The sequence below is a fragment of the Kogia breviceps genome, chromosome 2, assembly GCF_026419965.1.
Source record: "Kogia breviceps isolate mKogBre1 chromosome 2, mKogBre1 haplotype 1, whole genome shotgun sequence".
NCBI lineage: Eukaryota > Metazoa > Chordata > Mammalia > Artiodactyla > Physeteridae > Kogia > Kogia breviceps.
Window position 1 is genome coordinate 137,459,409 of NC_081311.1, and position 23,372 is coordinate 137,482,780.

The window sequence follows — 23,372 nt, forward strand, 5'->3', positions numbered from 1 at the left end:
CTTATATCAACCAATTGTTGGAGAACCTGACAACTGAGGAGCCCCAGTTTCATTATTCAGAAATCACAATGAGAATCCTTTCTCCAAGAAATCATAAAAACCCATTAGCCAGACACTGCTTTGTCAGAGGGGTTCCTATAATTCAAAGCCTGTGTGTCCCAGCAGGGTCATTTTAGCCCACAGCCTGCTCCTATGTTCTGATGTACTGCCCTTTGGACTTTATAAAACCCAATATTCTGTCATCTAGAAGCCTTGAAACTTGGAGGAAAATAGTCAGTTCAAACCTCTAACGTAAAGCCTTGGTGTTTCTACCAATTCCTGGTGTAGAAGATCTGAGAAGACCTTGTCCCAGTTCTAAGACACCATAGTACTTTGCAGCCAAACACATCATGGTTCTTTCATCCCCTTGCCAATGATACTTTAATTTTTTGTGTCCTGGACGTGCTTGGTTGAATCTTATCTTCCTTAAGATGTTATAGTTCAATTCCTTTATCTTTCAGATGACAGTAAGAAGGACCAAATGACTTTCCCTTGGGTACACAGACAGTAGAGCAGAATTTATATCCACCCCTTTATGAACCCTTAGCAGTAGTGTGGCTAGACTTTCTAATGGACTGGAATAAATATGGCCCCAGAATGGGAGCCCTCTCCCACACTCATGATCTCACAGAGTTTAAACATTCTATAGTTGACCTACCACCAACCCTAAATGTCAACATTGTGTTAGTGTTAAGGGAGGTGGGGAACTTCCTAATAAAACCTTGAATTGTTCAGGATCTCCAAGAATGAAGAGCAACCCTAAATCAAACCAATTAAGGTCACAGTAGATCTACTTCTCTCCAAGAGAGAACCAATTCTCAACAGTTCTGTTCACATATTATGCTGTTACTGACATATTTAGAAATGTTGAATAGATATCTGGTGTTAGGAATCAAATATGCCTTAATAGATCTTGGTCCTTTAAGGAAGAGAGTTGTTGGCTTCTCCATAAAATTGGTTTGAACAATCCTGAGTTGCCGCCTCTTCAGGGAGGAAGAAATGGCTTCCCTTGGAGCTATCCATGGTGCTCATCTCAGGGCATCATTTTGCAGACTGCTTTGCGAGCTTAGGTCTGTCCTACTTCCAAGTATTTCTGGAATATCAAGCTTCTGTGTGAGTCTTGTTGTGATTATTTCTTGACATGGTGCTTACGTTTTTCATACCCAGAAGCCTTACAGTGCAAGTTAATATTGCCAGCCCTACTCCCTACCTGCTTCTCTCTTTCTTTGCAGCCTTATCTTCTCATGAATCTGCACACCCGCCTCTGCTCCTGGCTTGGCCTTCACTAGTCTGGGCACATTGCCCTGCCTGAGACAGCAGCAGCCTTACTCACCTTAAGAGTAAACAGTAAGTGAGCCTTACTCACCTTAAGAGTAAACAGTAAGCATGATTTAATGATGACAGGAGAAACCACCTTGCCCCATAGCAATTTTCCCTTGTAGACTTGCAATTTGACAAAGCTCACATTTGGTGATGTACAATCAAAGAACAATAGTGACTGGATTTACGAAGTGCACTGGGTTAAATACTTTAGATACTTTGTCTAATTAACATTCACAACATCCCCATGGGATAGATATCATTATCCCCCAATTTATAGTCAAGAGAACCAAGACTCCAAGAAGTTAATAACATGTCCAACTTAGCATAATGAGTATGTGGCAGAGGCAGTTTCATCTTTAGGTCTATCTGATTCTATACGTAGCGCCTTGCAGAATGCAGTCTAAAAGAATTTCAGGCATCTTTAAATTCATTGCTATCTACATGTAAGCAACATTCAGCATTTGGTCTTTAATATCTCTTTGATGTAGGCACTCTATCATTTTTATGTCCCATGTTCATTCACCCTTGACTGAGGGTAGAGAAGGTGTATGTTCTTCACAAACCAACTGATTGAGTGCAGGTATAAAGCTATGTCATCATAAACATCTAACCCCTTTCTCTATACCAGGTAACAGGCAATTAAATCACAGTGATTTGCTCTAGGCCAGAAGCTCATTGCCCAGCACAGGCATCTATACTTTTTTTGAGCTTAAGAGATATCATTAACAACACAAAGCCCCAAAGCCAGTGTGAAGCAAAGTTTTACAAGTAATGGATTTAAGCTTTGTCCTTTGGGAGCTATCAGTGATTATCTCCATCAGCTTTTGTTGGCATTTTTAGAGCTCATTTTCTAGTTTCTCTTAATCTTCAGCCTCTTCTAATTTTAAAGTCCCAGGGCTCAGAGAACTGACTCTGGGCTAAGCACTTACTTGACTAGGAGCTAGCCTTTTACCAATGATGTGATGCCATTGATGAGGAGTTTTCCTCATCCTTCTTTTAAAATATTCAACAAATGGCCTTTGGTAGATATATAGAATCATCTTTTACCTCATTTTATAGGGCTTTTCTTTTCTTTTTGTACTGTTTTTCTTATTTTTAAAGTATTATGTATCCACTGTTTAAAAAAAAATGTGAAAGAGAACATCCATCCTGCTCTATCCCAAGTTGAGGACTTCATTTTAACTGCGAGGTACAGCAGTCAAAGGTTGTCCTTACTTTCCCCCCAATACCCAGAGGTTCTTTTTACTTTTAAAGTACCTGGGCATATCCTAAGGTCACTGGATGGTGGTGGGACAGGAACTTTCAGAACCGGCCAGGCACGGCTTCCACTCCTGTGGTCAAGTACCCACCCAAAGACCTGGTAGCCTGATCTCTAGACCAGCTCCAAAGTGTTCCTGGGACCCTAAAACAGTGCCCCTTTGTAAGTATTGGTCATGCCTTTAGCATACTGGTTCAGCATTGTCCCCTAGCAGTGGCCATTGTCACACCACTTGCTGTGCTGGGACTCCCTCTCCCTTTACCCTTCTTCCTCAGCCTCCCTTTTCTTCATACTTTCATCCCTTTATTCTCTTCCCATCAAAGCCCTATTCCCTTATCATTAGTGATTCTTGGGTTATTTGGAAATATTTGAAAATCTACTAAATCCAGAGTTGACACCATTAATAAAAGAAAGAAAATGTTTTCTCCTTCTCAAGGACAATAAATTCTTTCCTTTAGAACATACCCTTTAATCTCTGTGAAGTAAGAGAGTTGCCTGTGTTCTTTCCTGGAGAGCACTGTATTCCCCACTCTGAATGGGTCTAATGATCAATTCAAGGTTAAGAGCTACTTTCATATCAACAAAGGGTTAAATGTTTATATCCCACTATATAAATACGAAAAATGTGATTAAATATCACCTAAACTCTCAGTTTTCAGAAACACCATGTTATATGATATTGTAGACTGAATGTTTACACTCCCCAAAATTCATGTGTTGAAACTCTAACCATCCCCCACCCCCAGTGTGATGGTGTTAGGAGGTGGGGCCTTTGGGAGGTAATTAGGTTTAGATGAGGTCATGAGGGTGGGGCTCTCCTAATGAGATTAGTGTCTTTTTAAAAAGAGGAAGAAATCCGGGCTCTCTCTTTCCCTCTTTCCCATGTGAGGACACAGTAAGAAAACTGCAGGTCAGAAAGAGAGCTCTCACCAGAAACCAACCATGCTCTACCGTGATTTCAAACATCAAGGCTCCAGAGCTGTAAGAAAAAAATTCTGTTGTTTAAGCTACCCAAGCAACCAAGACATATTGTCTTCCACATGCATTTCTTTTATTTATTTATTTGTTCATTCAACTTTTAAATTAAAATAGCATTTATACTACAGTGGGGTTTTTTTATTTTATTTTTTTCTTTTTGCGGTACACGGGCCTCTCACTGCTGTGGCCTCTCCCATTGTGGAGCACAGGCTCCAGAAGCGCAGGCTCAGTGGCCATGGCTCACAGGCCCAGCCACTCCGCAGCATGTGGGATCTTCCTGGACTGGGGCACAAACCCATGTCCCCTGCATCGGCAGGCGGACTCTCAACCACTGCACCACCAGGGAAGCGCCTACGGTGTATTTTTAATTTTTATTTTTTTTACTTCAAAAGTCCTGATAATGCCATACTGTACTATTATATGTCTCTGTCTTCTGCATTAGTTTCCTGGGGCTGCTGAAACAAATTACCACAAACTTGATAATTTAAAACAACAGAAATGTATTACCTCACAGTTCTGGAGGCCAGAAGTCTAAAATCAAGGTTTTTGACAGGATTGAACTTTCTCCTGAGGTTCTAGGCAGAAACCGTTCCTTGCCTCTTCTAGCTTGTGGTGGATTCAGGTGTTCTTTGGACTGTAGCTACATCATTTCAGTCTTCATAATGCCTTCTCCACTGTATGTGTATGTGTGTGTGTATCTCAAAATTCCCTTTGCCCTTCTCAAACAAGCATACTTGTGAAATTTTTAGGGGTCCTGTCAGGTAACCCAAGTTAGACACCTAGTCTCAAGATCCTTAATTTAATCATATTGTTTGCTGTATAAGGTAATAATCACTGTTCTGTCATATAAGGTAATATTCACAGGTTCTGAGGATTAGAAAGAAAATACATATTTGGGGGGAGTGGTGTTTTTTTTTCAGCTTACCATAGTCCATCCTCTGGTCCCCAAAGATTCACATCCATCCTACATGCAAATACCTCCTACCCCAACATCCTCCCAAGTCTCAACCCAGCACAGCATCGATGTAAGCCTAAAATCTCATATAAATAACATTGGCTTAAAAGTCCTAAATCTCATTGTGTAAATCACCTAAATCAAGTAGATGTGAGGCTGGGTATGTTCCATCATAGAGCAAATTTCCTCTTCATCTGTTGACCTGCTAAACTAGAAAAACGGTTATCTATTTCCAAATTACAGTGGTGGGACAGGCATAGGATAACCCTTATAGACATTCCCATTCCAAATGGGAAAACGAAATGAAAGAATGTGGTCTCCATCATTCATGGTCATAAGTCTGTTTGCCACACTGGCCACCAACAGTTCTGCATTGCTTCCCAGTGACATGACACCTCTCATAACACAGGATCTTCATCTTGACATTTCCCAGGCTTAGGGTTGATATTAAAATTTTGAGGCAAATCACAGGACCTCAAAAGCCACATACGCTTTTGTTTTTTGGCTCTATTTAGTTTTGTTTTTTGCTCACTTGTGTTATAAATGGATGAAAGTCAAACAGCTTTTCTTGAAAGTCAACCAGAAGCTTTTGATAAGTTAGTGCCTGAGTGAGAGTCCTTCATGATGTGTGAATCAGCCACACTAGCTTCTCCTGGCTTTGAAAATCATATAATCTAATCCTGAGATTTGGCTGTCTCTAGCGCCTTTAATTGCATTGTCTGGTATGCAGCAGACACAATCTTCTGCATACACAATATTTTTCATGTCAAAGCTGTATCTAAGTATATTTTAAGACAAGTAAAATAACAACGAAAATGACAATTTAGAAGTACAAACTTAAGTTAAAATTCAACATATATGGTGGTGCCATTACAAATAGCTCAACTGAGGTGGCACGCAGATAAACAGAAACCCCTCTCTTTATATATACTGCATTTGCACACACAGGCAACATAATTCACAACTTACTCATCTGCTTAGTAACTGTTGAATTGTTTCAAGGATGGTGTCTTAATATATACTAGGGATTCAGCTGATCAGCACACATAATCTGACACCCTCACCACTACCCTTTCTCTGCTGTAAAATGGCAGGTGCAAATAGTGAACACAAGGATGATGCCGTAGAGTTAGGAAAGAGATCTGGAAAGTGGAAGGAGTGTGTGGGCCCCTGAAGCACCGGCTCAGTGATTGTATTCATTAGTATAAGAGGAGGCTGACAGCCTGCAATTGTGTACAGGGACACACCTCACCAGGGGCAGACATGGAACCTTCTGCTGAGAGTAACAATCGTCTGATCCATATATCTTTCCCTCTCCCTGTGTCTGAGGCTTTTCTTTTTTAAGTTTTTTTTTTAAGTATAGTTGATTTTCAGTGTTGTGTTAACTTCTACTGTACAGCAAAGTGATTCGGTTATATGTATATTTACATTCTTTTTCATATTCTCTTCCATTCTGGTTTATCACAGGATACTGAATATAGTTCCCTGTGCTATACACTAGGACCTTGTTGTTTATCCATTCTATATATAGTAATTTGCATCAACTAACCCCAAACTTTCAATTCTTCCCTCCCCTGTACTCTCCCTCTTGGCAACCACAAGTCTGGGTTAATTTTTCAACATGTTGCCTTACCAAATACTATGATTCATTTTCATCAATCACCATATCCCTCCATCTTCTCAAACGTATTCTCAATGGTCTCTCCTTCCGACCCGCTTACTGTATACTGAGATTCAGATCAGATTCAAGCAAATCCAAAAGAATCACGTACAGAGGTAAAGCAGGCAAAATCCCTTTGAGAAAAAGCATGAAAAGAGCTAAGCGGCATTCCACTGACCTGCAGAGGTATGGGCTGTGGCCAAGCGCCCACCACGCCAGCCCCAGGTCTCCAATTAGACCCTATTTCTTCTTCATAGACAGACTCCCTAGGGTGTGTGGGTGTGTGTGTGTGGGGGGGTGGTGGTGAATGAGGCATCCTGGCCTTATAGCTGACCTGCAGTGCCCAGAAGGGTACTAGACCAGCATTGTCTAGGCTCTAAAAGGAAGAAAGGAGCCCACTGTCTCTTGAGAAAAGCCTAAAATAGAACTATGCTTTTAAATGCTGTATGACATTGGAAAAGCTCAACTCTATTTTCTGATTTACTGTAACCACTGGGTCGCCCGTCCACAATGTTGCTCTCTAGGTTTCTGTAACTCTATTTCAGAGTCCTTTCTTCATGCATAATGAGATACATCTTTTTCGAGGTTGAATCACATTTCATTTTTTGTTTGTTTTAAGCTAAATTTAGTACAGTGTGTCTCGGTTCTTAATGGCATTGGCAACGATTCCCAAATTAGAAAGCTCTTCAAACTTCACCAGCAATGTGTTGTTTTCTTGCTTGTTTTCAAACCTTCTCACGGTGTGAACATAATTACTAATATTTGTACAGTGCTTTACAGTTTACAAAATACTTTCAAACCTGTCATCACCTGACAGGGGTATTATTTGGAACTCTTTTACCAAGGTAGAGACTGAGGCTTAAAGATATACCTGGTTTGTCAAAGGCTACACAGCCACTCACAGAATTGAGATTGAAGCAGGTCTTCTGGCTCCAAATGTCATGTCCTTCATGTTACACAGCACTGCCTGTGTCTGTCCATGGGTTCCACACAAGATATTATGGATAGAAAATATAAGTGTTATTATTTAACATGTAAGAGAATAAATCTCAGCATCTGGAAAGATGTTCCAACTGTCAGTTTGTGGTAAAAATGTGTCATTTTGCTCCTGTTCACATGAAAGCAATACTCATGAAACAGTAGCTGGTGCTTTTAAAGATATCAATAGCTCACATTTATTGAGTACTTACAATACACCATACTTTCTACTCAGTGCTTTCCAAATACTATCTCAATTAATCTTCATACAAACCCATGAAAGAAAGTACTAGGGTCTTAGCTCAGGCTGCTCTAATGGAATCCTGTAGACTAAGGAGATGGTTTAAACAGCAATTTTTTTTTCACAGTTCTGGAGGCAGGAAGTCTAAGTTCACAGTGCCAGGATGATTGAGTTCTTGGTGGGATCCCTCTTCCTGGTTCACAGACAGCTGCCTTCTCCCTATATTCTCACATGGCAGAAAGAGGTCCCTTCCTCTTCTTATAAGGCCACTAATCCTATCAGTGGGGCTCCACCTTAATGACTTCATTATCTAATTACCTCCCAAAGGTTGCATCTCTAAATACATTGGGGATTAGGGCCTCGACATATGAATTTGGAGGAAGAATGCAAACAGCCCGCAGCAAGCAACCAGTATTATCCCCATTTTGTAGATGAACAAACAGTTGTAAGAGCATGTCAGTCACTCAAGCTAGTAAGTAGTAGGGTGGGGACTTGAACCCAGGAAAAATGGCTCCAGTGAACACAGTCTTCACCACTAAACCCTGAGGATTAAGATGTTCTGTAATCAACGTTGGGTTAGAATTTCAGCTGCACTGGTGACGAGCTGCATTAAATCGGGCAAATATTTAATCTCTCTGAAGCTGTTTTTTCATCTGTCAAATGACTAAATAAGTTAACCAAAATGTGCACCTAATTAGTAGTCAATAATTGTGAGCTCATATATGTGGAATCTAGAAAAATGGTACAAGGTTGCAAGGCAGAAACAGAGACACAGATGTAGAGAACAAACGTATGAACACCAAGTGGGGAAAGCAGGGGGTGATGGTGGTGTGATGAATTGGGAGATTGGGATTGACATGTATACACTAATATGTATAAAATAGATAACTAATAAGAACTGCTGTATAAAAACAATAAAAATTCAAAAAATAAATGCGAGCTAGTATTATTCTACTGATGCTACACACAGCTTCATTAATTTATTCTGAACTATATACTGAACACCTGCTTTGTGTGCCAGACTCTGTCTTTCTCTGTGGACTCAGTTTTTAGAAGCTCCATCTCCTCAGTACTCCCAAGATCAGCAATGTCCATGGCTAACCAGGCACTTTCCCTTCTTTCCTGCATTTGAACGATTTTCTCACCGTATGGAGTCAGGATTACTCACTTTTAGCTTGCTGTCGTTGCAGATGAGTTGGTAACTCCAGCATCTTTTGTTTTGCACCGTTGTATCTCCTCCTAATACCTCCTTCTTAAAAATGTCAGGATTCATGTGACTATTCTCTAGGGCTATTGGAGGTCACCCTCTCTGTGCATGTAGGAAACCAGTCTGTTTCACTATGGACATCTCCCATTTGCACAACATGATTTAAAACCAAAGGCTTCCATCTTGAGGCTCCCTCTCTTTTTCTGTTCTGCTTTCTTTTCTGCTTATAGAAAATCATGGGCTAATGCCTCTGAGTCAGAACAGTGGTGCTTGATGGTTCTCTACCCTTAAGTGGTTTTGTTCCCAGGCCCCTTCTCCCTGACTGTCAATTGTCTTTTCCCAAGACTTCTGTTTTCCCCATTCCTCAGCCGCTGAAACTTACTCAAACTTTCATTTTTCCTTTTGACCTACAGTGATTTGGTAAAACACTTGTTCAGCCTTGCAGTGCTCACTTGGAAGGGCAGTGTTTTATACATAGAGTTGCAACCTATATAATGCTTTTCTATATGAATATGGCCAAGAACAAAAACTCTTAAGTTCAATGTCAAACCTGATACCATTGTGATAAAACAAATGCAAAATACCTTTAATTGGAACAGACGTTTTATGATCTGGGTATTTCTGTAAATTTAGTCCAAACAGCCCATGTAGCCAAAAGTAGAATACATTGAGGCATAAAATTGTAAATTGGACGTGTGGATGAGCTTTATTGATATTGTAAATTATTATGGTAAAACTTTCTGTCAAATCTCCTCATTTTGGAGCACCACATAAAAAATAAAACAGTGAGAGTTGTGAGTAGTACTGACGTAATTAGACGTGGAACCTATTTGGATTCACAGCACTCACTCCAGACAATTACAGTGTTAAACTTTCAGCAGATGGCTGGAATTAAGTCCCGGTGAGCCTTCACACAGCAGTGAAGCTGACACGCAGTAAGATCTACCATTGGCAAGGATTTAACTTCACCTGGAAATAAGCTGCAGGGGTGGAAACTGCTGAATCTGATAGTGGTGTAGCTATAACTTCAGCAGAATAGCTGCTTCCATTGTAAATCCCTACTGTATCTGCATAGAACTAAAATGTGGTCAGTTTGGTGGGAAACCCATAATTGAATGAAGTAGGGGGAAAGAGATAAAAAAGGGAGGCAAATGAATCAGTTGAATTGGTCATTTACGTAAGCAAAACCTAATGTTCTTTAATAGAAGGTATTGCTCCTGTTCATGTAGTGTTGGTAATCAGTTGACATAACAATGATCTATCATGGCCCTATACTGAAGATAATTAAATGAAAGGATAAAGAGGAAGAAAAGAATATCCTCTGAGAGATTCATGAAAACTCTGCTGACACTTTTTGAGTGTTTACTATACATTGGGTATGGTATGCTTTTTACTGTATGTTGGGTATGCTATAACTCTTTAAATATATGTTTTTTAATCCTCATAACACCCTGTGAGATAGATACTGTTTTTCTTTTATTTTTTAGACCAGTTTTAGATTCACAGCAAAATTGAGCAGAAAGTATAGACATTTCCCACATACCCCCTGCCCCTACACATGCATAGCCTCTCCTACTGTCAAAGTCCCCTGCCAAAGTGGTACGTGTGTTACAATTGATGAACCTACAGTGACATAACGTTATCACCCAAAATCCATGGTTTACATTAGGGTTCACTGTTGATGTGGTGCATTCCATGGGTCTGGACAAACGTATAAAGGCTTGCACCCACCATTATTAGAAACTATTTTTATTCCCATTTTATACCAGAAAAGAGTAGGGCAAAGAGAAGTCACATAGCTGGTTAATGGCTGAAAAGAGTCTGCTGGATCTAGCCATAAGGAGGCTTATCTGTGACCCCAGTGAGGGCAGTTTTAAGGGAGTCGTTGGGTGGGGTGGGAAGAGAACCTGATTTTCTTATTAGTAGGTCCCTGGAGGCAGGCACAGGAGGGGAGCCTGTGGGCATCTACACATTCACGTACAGGGATGCCACCCTGCATGTTTCTCATCCAGGAATTTTGGCTCCAGTGTGCTCTTAACCATCATGGTAACCTACCTCTTGGTGTCTCATTTGTTTAAATAGTTTCTAACTTTCTAAAACACTTTCAATCCAATACAATTTGATTGCCACAATCCTGTAATGATTGCTTCATTGTACAGACTAACAGCAGAGGTACAGAGAGATTTCAAGTGATTTGCCAAGAGTGCAAAGCTTGTTGCTGGTAAAGTCAATGTGAGAATGGAGGAACAGCATTCTACTCTTGAGCTCAACATTCTTTAGAGCCAATAATCTTTGACTCAGGTCCCACAAACGCAGCTAATAGGGTTGCTTCATTATGTGTCTGATGGGCTTAAAGAGAGCTTCTGTGGTGATTGACAGGAGACCCTGTCATTCCCTCTTCTCCCCCAGTGTGCTGGGCAAAGGCCACTGACATGGTGATGTTACTGGACTAAATTCATTTGAGAGCACCAGGCATTTTGCCATTTCCTGGTTTATCCTAAGTCATATTACTCAGCTTGCCAGGCCAGGAAAGTAAAAAGCAGGCAGTGTAAGTTCAAGGTCACAGAGTGAGTCAGAGAAGAGCACAGGCTGCTCAAGTCCTTAAGCAACATCGCTCCCACTTGTGCATAGGCAGGACATTTCACTCATTGGTTTATTGACATCTAAGAGTCATGCTTATGGGTCTATAAAAATTATTGTTGACTGCAGAGATTCAGAAACATGAGTCCAGGGAATGTTCTGCAAAATAAACTCCCCTGTGATATTTTCTAGAGCCAGTCAGTAAAGAAGTAAACATATGTTGGTCCAGTCATTATTCACCCAAGCAGGGATGTAAAATTTTTTTAAAAAGGAACAGTGGTCTTTGATCTCATTTTCTACCCGTTTACAAGTTTATTTGCTTATGGATGCTACTATAACATCAAGTTAACACAATTTCCAGACCGTTATTACTCTAAGGCAATAGCAACTTTTCAGTTGCTGTCGACATGGCTTATATGTGTGGGAAAACTTCAGAGATTACCCAGACATCAGCAAAAAACTAATTATTTGAGTGAGGGTCTGTGTGAGTCCTTGGTCAGGAAATCAACAGCTCAATCCATTTATTCCTGAGGGCACTAAACGTTATGCATGTCATTCTAACAGCCACAGTGATCCCTCTTTAAAAGTATTCAAATATGGATCTTAGAGAACTGAGTGTGAATTATGAAAGGCTATCTTTCAAATTTCCTTTACAAGCCATTTCCTCCAGTTTCACTGGTGGACCTCTTTGCTATTAAATCAAGCAGATAATATAAGAGGAGACAGACTATGTATTCAGAGTTAGTTTACTTCTTTCTATTTATTTACTTATTTATTCATTCATTCATTCATTCATCTATGGCTGCACAGCTTGCAGGATCTTAGTTCTCTGACCAGGAATCAAACTAATGGCCCCTGGGCTTCCCTGGTGGCGCAGTGGTTGAGAGTCCGCCTGCTGATGCAGGGGACACGAGTTCGTGCCCTGGTCCGGGAAGATCCCACATACCGCGGAGCGGCTGGGCCCGTGAGCCGTGGCCGCTGAGCCTGCGCGTCCGGAGCCTGTGCTCCGCAATGGGAGAGGCCACAGCAGTGAGAAGCCCGCATACCATAAAAAAAAAAAAAAAAAACTGATGGCCCCTGCAGTGAGGGCACTAGGTCTTAACCACTAGACCACCCAGGAGTTCCCAGTTGACTTCTTTTTATTGTGTTGTTTCTGCATCTTTAATTCTTCTGATTTTTCTTTTTTGTATGTGTTTTCCATCCATCTTTCTTTACTTGATTTTCAGGTATTTTCAAATACCTCATTAACAATTGCCATTTTCCTGCCCTTCTATTTTCAATATGTGAAGTATTTTATTTCTCTTCCCTTTCTGTTTATGCTGCAATCATCTTCTCACTCTCCAAGTAACTGAGTTTACACATGGTTTTAGATTTTTAAACACACATTCTAACAATGTTCCAACTGTCTCTGAAGAAAGGAATACAATCTTAATTATAAATCAGCCTGAGCCAAGTGAAAGCATCCTCAAGCAAGGCATTAAATCCCCCCTTCTGACTTCCAAAACCATACTGAGAAATAGCTTAGGTCAGCTAGAGGGGATGTGGTAAAGATGAAAAATGATGGTATGAAAAGCCTGTGGTTATATCAAATTTTCCTTTTTTATTACTTTGGATTTGCCAACAAATTCCGGGAGCCATGCCCTTTTAATATGTTTTCTTGGTCTCCACTAACTCCAGCATTTGGCAGGTGAAATTCCAATAGACTGTCTGGAGACCTCTTGCCCCAATAGCAGCTAAACATCTCAATGGGCCAACCACAGAGCAAGAGTAATGAGAGCGTGAATTTCGATCTTTTCTACCCTTGCTGTCTTAGCACTGACTGCTTATATTTGATAATATGTAGCATAATATTTGTTTGTTTGTTTTTGTTGTTGTTGTTTTGTGGTACGTGGGCCTCTCACTGTTGTGGCCTCTCCCGTTGCGGAGCACAGGCTCCGGACGCGCAGGCTCAGTGGCTATGGCTCATGGGTGCAGCCGCTCCGCGGCATGTAGGATCTTCCCGGACTGGGGCACGAACCCGTGTCCCCTGCATCGGCAGGCGGATTCTCAACCACTGCGCCACCCAGGAAGCCCGTAGCATAATATTTGAGAAACATTTTTACTGGCTCAAACTAGCTGTGCAAAAACAAAGAAACAAATACATCTCTCCTACATATAGTTCAACAGGTAGATATAGATATATATCAGTGAAGAATGAAAAAAGGCTTGAGGACAGGAAGGGAAAGAAGTAATGTATGATGATTCACTGAGCCTCTACTCTGTCCCAAGTGCTTTAGCTATATTATTTCACTTAATCTTACAATTATCCTATGAAATATTTACAACTATACCTTTTGAAAAAGTAAGAAAATGGAGGAATAGGATGGTTAAGGAAATTGCCCATGATCACCTGGTAAATGTTAAAGTCATCTATGAATTTGGGTGATGATGATGATGATAATGATAAAGTAGAAGGAGGAGAAGAAACATTTATTGAGCCAGACCCTGTACTAAGCATTTCATACACATTATTTCATTTACAGCAGCTCTGTGAAGTAGGTAATATTATTACTTCCATTTTATTTTTGAGAGACTAAACAGTAGCATCAGTAAAATAATTTGTCCAGGTCATGGAACTAGTGGGTAGAAGATCCAGGATTTGAACCACAGCTGACTGACTTCATATCCCACACAGGAAACTCCAAATCCACATGCTTTCCACTATATAACCATGCCTCTTGAGACATTTCAAATGGATATTCAACATCAAAAGTAATTTTTAGTGCCATATTTAAGAAAACTAAAAATTATATATCATCCAAGATGTAAGTAGCATCCCAAGTAGCCCAAGTACTGAAAGAGTTATGTCAAAAGATAATTCATCATGTGTGGAAAATGTTCATCAATATCTTGTCATCCCATGGATAAAGATGTGCCACATATATACAATGGAATATTACTCAGCAATAAAAAGGAACGAAATTGAGTTATTTGTAGTGAGGTGGATGGACCTAGAGTCTGTCATACAGAATGAAGTAAGTCAGAAAGGGAAAAACAAATACTGTATGCTAACGCATATATATGGAATTTTAAAAAGCGGTACTGATGAACCTAGTGGCAGAGCAAGAATAAAGATGCAGACGTAGAGAACGGACTTGAGGACATGGGGGGGAAGGAGAAGCTGAGATGAAGTGAGAGAGTGGCATGGACATATATACACTACCAAATGTAAAAAGGATGGCTAGTGGGAAGCTGCTGCATAGCACAGGGAGATCAAAGCTCGGTGCTTTGTGACCACCTAGAGGGGTGGGATAGGGAGGGTGGGAGGGAGACACAGGAGGGAGGGGGTATGGGGATATATGTACACATATAGCTGATTCACTTTGTTGTACAGCAGAAACTAACACAACATTGTAAAGCATTTATACTCCAATAAATATGTGAACTATATATATATCTTGTCATCCCTGCAGTACATGTAGGGCTCCTTCTTCAGAATGCATTAGGGTTTCAAGGTGATATTGATGGGAGAAGGAGAGAGCAGTGTAAAATATAGTTAACTCTGTTGCTCATGCAGTATTAGCAGGTTGTTTCTGAACTGGAGTAATATATTCAAAGAATTGCATGAACTCAACTAGAATAAATTCCAAATACTAGGACTCCAAACTGAACAAAACCAAGTAACTCATTCTAAAAAAATCCCTTTTTACAGAGTTAAAGCAATTAATGATGTCTACTCTTTCCTTTGATAAAAGTATCCTTATAAGAAATGCAGATTAAAAGATATATTATTCCATAATTATTTTCTCCTTTAGCTCTTTAGATCTCCTTGTCTCTCACTGTGGCAACTTTGAATAAGTGGGAAAGTATGGACTTACAGGAACTTACATTACTTCAGTATTTACTGTGTGCCAGGCATTGTGCTATGTACTTTATTTGCATTCTGTTATGTGAGGTAGGTGCTATATAATCTCTGTTAAATGGATGAGGAAACAATGGCTTGATGAGATTAGTTAATTTCCCTGTGTCACATAACTAAAAGGAGCTTGGCTTTAAATCCAAGTCTTCCTGACCACAGAACTCAAGCTGTTCATCAGTATTCATTGAATTCATAGCTGATCAAATGTTCATATTCAAAAGGTATGGATGAACAGATCATTGTCAGCATGAAGGGCTGTGCATTGTCCAGTTCTGGGTCTTACAGTTCAAAAGAAATACAGGTCACTTGCAGTGTGCTTAGAAAAGAGCAACTCGAGGGGCAAAGGGCCCACAACCACTTCGGCTGAAAAGTGATCTTAGGAGCCAGCAGTGTTTAGCCAGGAGAAGGGAAGACATAATACAACCCTGTCTTCAGAGATTTGAAGAGCTGCCCAGAAGGACGTGAAATGAGCCTCTATTCAGAGGGGCCTGGAAGAGACCATTTCCAGGGTTGTTAGCCATTCTGTGATTCTATGATACATTCCTCATAAATCCAGAGAGTATGTCTTAGTTCAGGCAGCTATAACAAGACACCACAGACTAGGTGGCTTAAAGAACAAGCATTTATTTCTCATGGTTCTGGAGGCTGGAACGTCCAAGATCGAGGTGCCAGCAGATCTGGTGTTTGGTGAAGACACTCTCCTTGGTTTGCTGTTGGCCATCTTCTCCTTGTATCCTCAGAGGGCAGAGAGCAGAGAGGGCTGGCTCTCTTCTTCTTCTTATAAGGACTCTAGTCCCACCATGAGAATTCCACCTTCATGACCTAATCACCTCCCAGAGGCCCCATCTCTGAATGCCATCTCATTAGAGTCTCAACATATGAATTTGCGGTGGTGGGGGGAGACAAAAACACTCATTACATAGCAGGGTAGAGCCAGTCGAAGTTGCATGTCAGCTTAGCTTGAAGAATTCTCTGCTAGAGCAATCGAACGGTGGCAGTTGTGCTTCAGACTTAATCCATCACTGCAATTACCAGAATGGTCAGAAAAACACTTGGCAGGAATGTTGGAAAGGAAATTTAAATATAGGTTGATTGATTAAACGAAATGCCTTTCTCAGACTGGAGAGTCCACGAATTGACACATAAAGTCTTCGTGATTACAAACCCCCAAAGCATTGTGCTAAGATTCCTGAGCTTGGGATCCCATGTTTCCTCTGCTCATCTCAAGAAGCCTTCAGTAGAAAGGGAAGACTAGAGAGAAGAATGTATAATGACAGTCGCGTCAGCTCTCAACTCTTGCACTTGAGTTCTGAAATGACATAGACAGGGAGGTAAGAAAATCTATGTAATTATTCACAATAGTCAAGGGGTGAAAGCATCCTACTTGTCCATAGACAGATGAATGGATAAACAAAACATGGTGCCTGTACAATGAAATATTATTCAGCATTGATAAAGAACGGAATCTTTACATATGCTACAGCATGAATGCACCTTGAGACATTATGTTAAATGAAATAAGCCAGTCACAAAAAGACAAATATTGCATGATCCCACTCAAATGCTTCATCTAAAGTAGCCAAACTTATAGAAACAGGAACTAGAATGGTGGTTGCCAGAGTTTGAGGGGAGGAAGAACGGGGAAGTTGTTATTCAGTGGGCATAGAGTTTCAGTTTTGCAAGATGAAAAATTCTAGAGATGTTACACAACAATATGAATGTTCTTAACAGTACTGAACTGTTCACTTAAAAATGGTTAAATGGTAAATTTTATGTTATGTGGGGGTTTTTTTACCACAATAAAAAAATAAGAGAAAAAACATGCAGGAACTAATGAGATAATTCATAAAAAAGTGTTTTAAAAAAGAACAAAACTCCATTCATTTTAGGAAATATAAATAATATCAACAAGTTAGAGAGGCAACATTTCTAACTGATAGAGAATCTTCCTTGGTTAAATGCAACTATACATGGATGTGGGTTAATGAGTGAAAAATTCAAATTAGGTGATAAGATCAAATTCATTTTTAAAATGCAGTATAATCAGACATCATGATGAACAAAATGAGAATGACAGGACCTACTCAGCAGATACCCTGAAGATGGGGTCAGTTTCATCTTTAGCTTTTCTCAAGTGATTTTCCTAAAACAGAAGTTACTACAGTGATATTCTTTTTTTTTCTTCTTTCAACCTCAAATACCCCTAATATCTTCTATGTGAAACACACATACATGGATACACAAACAACAAATAGTTAAGAACCCCTGTCTAGACAGACAGGGTTACAGTTTAGACCTCTGAAAAGAGAGATTTCAAATAAAACCTCGAGATTTCTCAGCCTTTCAGACTACCTACAAGTTTCAGAGAAAAGTCAAACTCTCCCTTCTGATTGCTTGTTGTTTGTGTATTTTCCATTGTGGGACCAACTATTGTCTATATTTGAAACCAAGAAAACAGTTGCCTTTGAACCCCATGTTCCTTGACATCTTCCATTTTCTGACATTCACGATCTTTCCAGGTTTCCCTTGATAGCTCTTGGATTGAAACATATAACTGTTAAGACAGCATTATAAGCAGTTCTTCCTTTTCAGTTAGACATGAAATTGTCTGTCGCCCTAAGCTCAACCTACCCTATTTTTTAAGTTTCTTGCTGGTTAATTCTACTCCAGGTTTCATTCCCCGCTGCCCTCCTTACTCAAGGTTGGATTGATTTTTTTCTTTCAGCTGCCAAAGCTGTAACAATTGGGGGCGTGTGATAAAGGATAAACTAGCTATGATTCTAAATTGCACCTAGCGAATGGGGAGATTTCTAAATTAAGTTGTTGTTCCTAAATTTATCTAAACAACTGTAATTTCTAAATTTATGACTCACATATAGCTCTGATGCAACTTATAGGACAGCTTGGTGTAGTGATGAAAAATTTAAATAATTCCCTAAGATAAAAGATCAGAGGGCTTCCCTGGTGGCGCAGTGGTTGAGAATCCGCCTGCCAATGCAGGAGACACGGGTTCGTGCCCTGGTCCGGGAAGATCCCACATGCCGCGGAGCGGCTGGGCCCGTGAGCCATGGCCGCTGAGCCTGCGCGTCCGCAGCCTGTGCTCCGCAATGGGAGAGGCCACAACAGTGAGAGGCCCGCATACCGCAAAAAAAAAAAAAAAAAAAAAAAAAAAAAAAAAAAGATCAGAGAGCTATCCATAACATGTAGTAGCTTCCTTGGTCCAAAGAAGGAAAGCATGGGGGTAAATGGTAGAGATGGAAATCAGGAAACATTTGTCCATGGTTCCAAAGCTAAGGATTCTTCCTGAAAGCTAGTGTCAAAAGGATTGTGGTCCAGTTGGCTTTATTTCCCATGTTAAGAAAAGTGTGGGGAAGTGATTTGTGTTCTCTTCACTCACATAATTTCCAGGTATTTAGCATTTTCTCCCTCCTTTCTGGTTCTTACCCTACCTTATTTTCTCCATATATATAACATGTTAAGTGCTTTTCTCCACTTAACATATTACTGGGTTGGCCAAAAAGTTCATTCAGGTTTTCCATGTTATGGAAAAATGAAAAACCCGAACGAACTTTTTGGCTAATGCTATATATATTTGTGTTTAGTATCAGCCTCCATATCACTAGACTGTAAGCTCCCTGTCATTCCAAAGATTAGCCCATGGCAAGAGTTCAATAAATATTTGTGAAATGAAGGAATGACTGAACGGTGAAACAAGCTTTTTTTTCACAGTCCACATTGCATTAAAAGCAATTCTGTTGGAGAAACTTACAAAGCAATGTGTTTGGGGCTATTCAGATTAGGGTAAATGGAACACATTTAATAGCTGCTCTGAGGAGTCCACTTTTTGCAACAGTAAAGATGGATGGTATATACAGTCTCCCTAACTTCATGCTTAAAAGTGAAACATGTATAAATATAGAATTTTCAGAGTTCTTTGGCCTGTTTTTTTTTTTTCCAGGAATGTTAATACATACTACCCTTGAACACCAGTGAAAGCACCTTATAGTGAGATGTCTTTGGCCTCTCTGGCATTCTTAACTCGTGTCAACAAAAATAATCAATAAACAGTCTATAATAAGAATAGAAAAGAGTTTTATTTGAGCCAAACTTAGGACGATAGCCCAGAAGACAGCTTTTCAGATTGCTCTGAGAAACTGCTCCACATAAGCATGGTTTTCAATACAGTTTTCTATCTTGCCAGAACAAAGAACATTAAAAAAGTCAGGGATACATTTCTTCAAGGTTTCAACAAAAACAGACCAGCACATACCCAGTGAGTCAGTAGGGCCTTGGCACCTGGGAAGGGAGGCTTATCATCAAAGGAGTACCAGCATTGGCATTCCAGGGAGGGAGGCATTTAATCTTTATTTTTAACATGGACATTCTTTTACTTCTGGTCAGTGTGACCTTTTCTTTAATAATTAAAACAGATGTACAATGTATGTTTGATAGGCCACAAACAGGCTATTGTAGTTAGCATAAAATTCAAGTTAACTCATGTATAAGCCAGAATGACTTCCCTATACCACAATATATGAAAATTTCTTTTGTCACTTGGCTGCAAAATAATACTGAATAAAACTCTTGTGGACTTTCTTTTAATCAAACATGGCAGGAAAGACAATATTACCATAGCATGATAATAAATAACTTTATTATTTTTTTAGGTATTTTGCAAATGCATTACAGGAATAACCCACATAGTAATTTGGAATAAAAAGGATACAGAGTAGAAATATCTTGCCTGACTACCCCCCTGAATGATAACAAGGAACAGATAAGATCATCTTTATGCAAATAATCTGAAAAGTAAAATATTAGCAATACAAATAATCAAATATGTAAATAGTGAAAAATTTTCTAGGAATGGTTCATATATAGTTGATTATTTTTAGATTTTGCTCAGTATCATAAGCTCTGTTCCAAGTGAAAAGCTGCTTTCACACTCCACTATACAACCAATTATCCTTTATTTCTTTGGTGGGCACTGTGGTAGCCTCTCAACTTCCATTCCCACTTCACCTGGTAAAAACTCCAGTTTTCCTTTCACTTTCTGGGAGGGGCTCCCTTCTTCCCTGGTTCTAGGAGCCATTGATTCAGGGGTAAGCTCATGACTCAGGCCAGGGCAATGAGAATGGAGAACAAGATTTGGAAAACAAGCTTCCTTGCCCTTGTGGGGATGTTTCTGGAATTACTCTTTGATTTCTCCAGTCATGAATGAAGACTTTTGTAGCCTTTGGAGCTACTGGAAGCCAGTTTGTGTCTGTATGGGTGATGTACACCCAGAAAGTAGAATGAAGAGGCAAAAGAAAAGGGGTATTTGATAACATTGTTGGGTCACTGAACCAAGTTTCTCTCCTGATTCAATGTACCTGTTTTGCTGTCAGTATTGGTGTAAATTGGGTGCTTGGTTACTTATCACCAAACACATCCTAACAAATGAAATTCCTTTCTTCAACAAACATACATTAAGAATCCACTAAATGTTAGGCTTTGTGATCCGAAGGTAATTTAGGTCTCTTTCATGCCCTCCAAGAAGTTATAATCTGGGAAGAGAAACAAAAAGTAAACACCCAGGTGGGCTGATGATGTGGTGAGAATGTCCATCAGAGATGTGGGCAGTAAGGGGGTGCATTGTTTAAAGAGAATTTTAAAAATTACAAAATTGACTAAAAGTGTTCTTTTTATTATCACCACACACTGTAATTTTAAATAATGCCAGTGCAGTGATAGAATACTCCTCCCTGCCAGGATGGACCATTCCCACTGACTTAGGTCCCCAACTCTGATGTATCATTGTTAAATGACTGCACAGGAAATCATCTTTGTAGCTTGAAGCCCACCATTTCAGAAATAAGGCTTCTAAAAAAGCTGCTCTTTGATCATATGCCAACCAAAATCTTGATTGCAATATGGAGTAGAGGTATCAAACTATAACAAGGTTGGCAACAGGAAGTATTTAATTCAGTATCGTATGAAGGCAACTTGGGAACTTATTGAAACTATATGAAGGTTCACAATGGGATAAGGAAAATTATATGCCACAAAATATTAATGCTAAAGAGGGGAGGGCTGACATATACTTCCAGTTTGTCCTTACTGAGAAACTGATAATATCTCTCAGCCAGGTGAGGCTAAGAGAACAGACTCTGTAATGACTCTAAAAGTTCCTACTAAGCTAATTTAATCCATCGATGCTGTTCTGTGCATCTCCCATTCTGGCTATGTTCTAGTCCTTGTCAGGAGGTCACTTTATCAGTGCTCTGTACTCTCACTTTCTGATGAATGGTTGCTCCAAGATTGCTTTAAGTGTAGTCTTTATCCATTGTAGTATGAAAGACAGTTGCTTCAACATTATGGCTTGGCTATTTCCTGCCTGATGGATGCAGATTGCACTGTGTTGGCCTAAAACAAACAGACTGCCAGTTATTTCTCCCACAGAAATGAGTTTATTCGGGATAAGCAAAAAATCGCAGTTTGGAGTATGCAACCACAGCTAGCCATGTGGAAGTGCCCACACAGCAAGGAGAGGAGAACTCTTTTAAAGAGGGGAAGAGGAAGTTGGGAGGGCTGTAGTAAACAGAGTCCGTTGGAGGAACTGAAAGTTTGAAGTATAGCGGCTTTTCATTGGCTGAGTTGTGACAGTCTTTCACTGGCTGAGGCCTTGCCCAGCAAGAAAAGCAAGTTTTTCTTCTTACCCTTGGGCTGTGCTAGTGTTGTAGGGTGTGAGAGCTCTCCCTTATGGCCTCCCAACTATTTTCTTTGAGCTTTTTGTTTATTAATTTTTATAACTGCAATAGAGGTACAGATAATATGGAGTGGGAGAACTGACAGTGGTGAAGTCAGTCCTCACTGGGGAGATGAGGAAGTCCTGGGACCTGACAGATGAGAATGGTTTGTATGAACAGAGGCAGAAACTGAAGACATTGAAAGCTGAGGAAATAGTTTAAGATGCAAGAGTATAAAACCATGTTGTATAATCATTAAAGAACTGTAAAGCAGCAAGACAAAACTATGAGTATGTGGCAGTATATGTGAGGGAAAGAAATCTGTTCTAACATTACAGAAAGAAGACTAAAAGTATTTAGCAGAATGATGTTGCATCTAGAACATTATGCTAATTACTTAGAACTTCATTTGGTAAATAATAAGGAGCTATTAAAAAAGTTTACCCACAGAAATGATGTAATTCTGTTTTTCAATTTTATATTATGTAATATTTGAACATTCAAAAATGCATTTGAAGGGACTGCCCTGGCAGTCCAGTGGTTAAGATTTCACCTTCCAATGCAGGGGGTGCAGTTTTGATCCCTGGTCAGGGAGCTAAGATCCCGCATGCCTCGCGGCCAAAAAAACAAAACTTAAAACAGAAGCAATGCTTCCCTGGTGGCGCAGTGGTTGAGAATCTGCCTGCCGATGCAGGGGACATGGGCTCGTGCCCCTGTCCGGGAAGATCCCACATGCCCCAGAGAGGCTAGGCCCGTGAGCCGTGGCCGCTGAGCCTGCGCGTCCAGAGCCTGTGCTCCGCAACGGGAGAGGCCAAAAAAAAAAAACAGAAGCAGTATTGCAACAAGTTCAGTAAAGACTTTAAAAATGGTACACATCAAAAAAATCTTTTAAAGATACGTTTGAAATATATGTTATGAATAATATTATGATTAATATCTATGAAACTATCACCCAACTTAGAAAATTAAAATAATTCTAACACCATTGCATATCTACTTTGTTTCTTCTCTACTCTGCTTTTTACTTCCTGCTCAGTTATCAGATCATTAATTTTGTTTTATCATTTCTTTGCTATTTAAAAAGAAAAAGATTTAGCATGTATATATCCATAAACAAGGTATTGCTTGGTTTTCCTTGTTTTTTAAAATTATATGCTACATGTAGTTTTCATTATTTGCTTTTTTCTGTGAATACTATTTTTAAAATTTATCAATACATAGTTATTATAACTTTAATTCACTCATTTTCATCATTAATATGCCAATGTGAATATGCCACGTTTATTTCTCTATACTCCTGCTAATGAACATTTCAGATTTTTTTTTAATTATTACAAGCGATGTCCTCTGTGCACATGAGCAAGAGTTTCTCAGGTATATACCTTGGAAAGGAATTGCTGAAGGTTATATTTAGGAAGGTTCAGTTTTACAAAATAGTGCCAATATTTTTTCTAAGGCAGTTAAAGCAATTTAAACACTGGCCAGCATCGAACCACAGCAGCCTCAACAAGCGTGTAGAGTCAAATT

The 23,372-nt window shown here is 39.7% G+C and overlaps 1 protein-coding gene across 10 annotated transcripts in view; it reads left to right on the forward strand.

Annotated features, from left to right (window-relative positions):
• Nucleotides 1-23,372, forward strand: part of B3GALT1 (beta-1,3-galactosyltransferase 1) — a 590,053-nt gene that overhangs the window by 445,228 nt on the left and 121,453 nt on the right. For 5 of the 10 annotated variants that reach the window (XM_067026238.1, XM_059053962.2, XM_067026236.1 and 2 more), the window contains exon 3: nucleotides 1,272-1,386. The exons of 4 other annotated variants lie outside the window; for them this stretch is intronic. The gene's annotated coding sequence lies outside the window, so the exon portion shown is untranslated. One more of the 10 variants, XM_067026246.1, reaches the window with a different exon arrangement.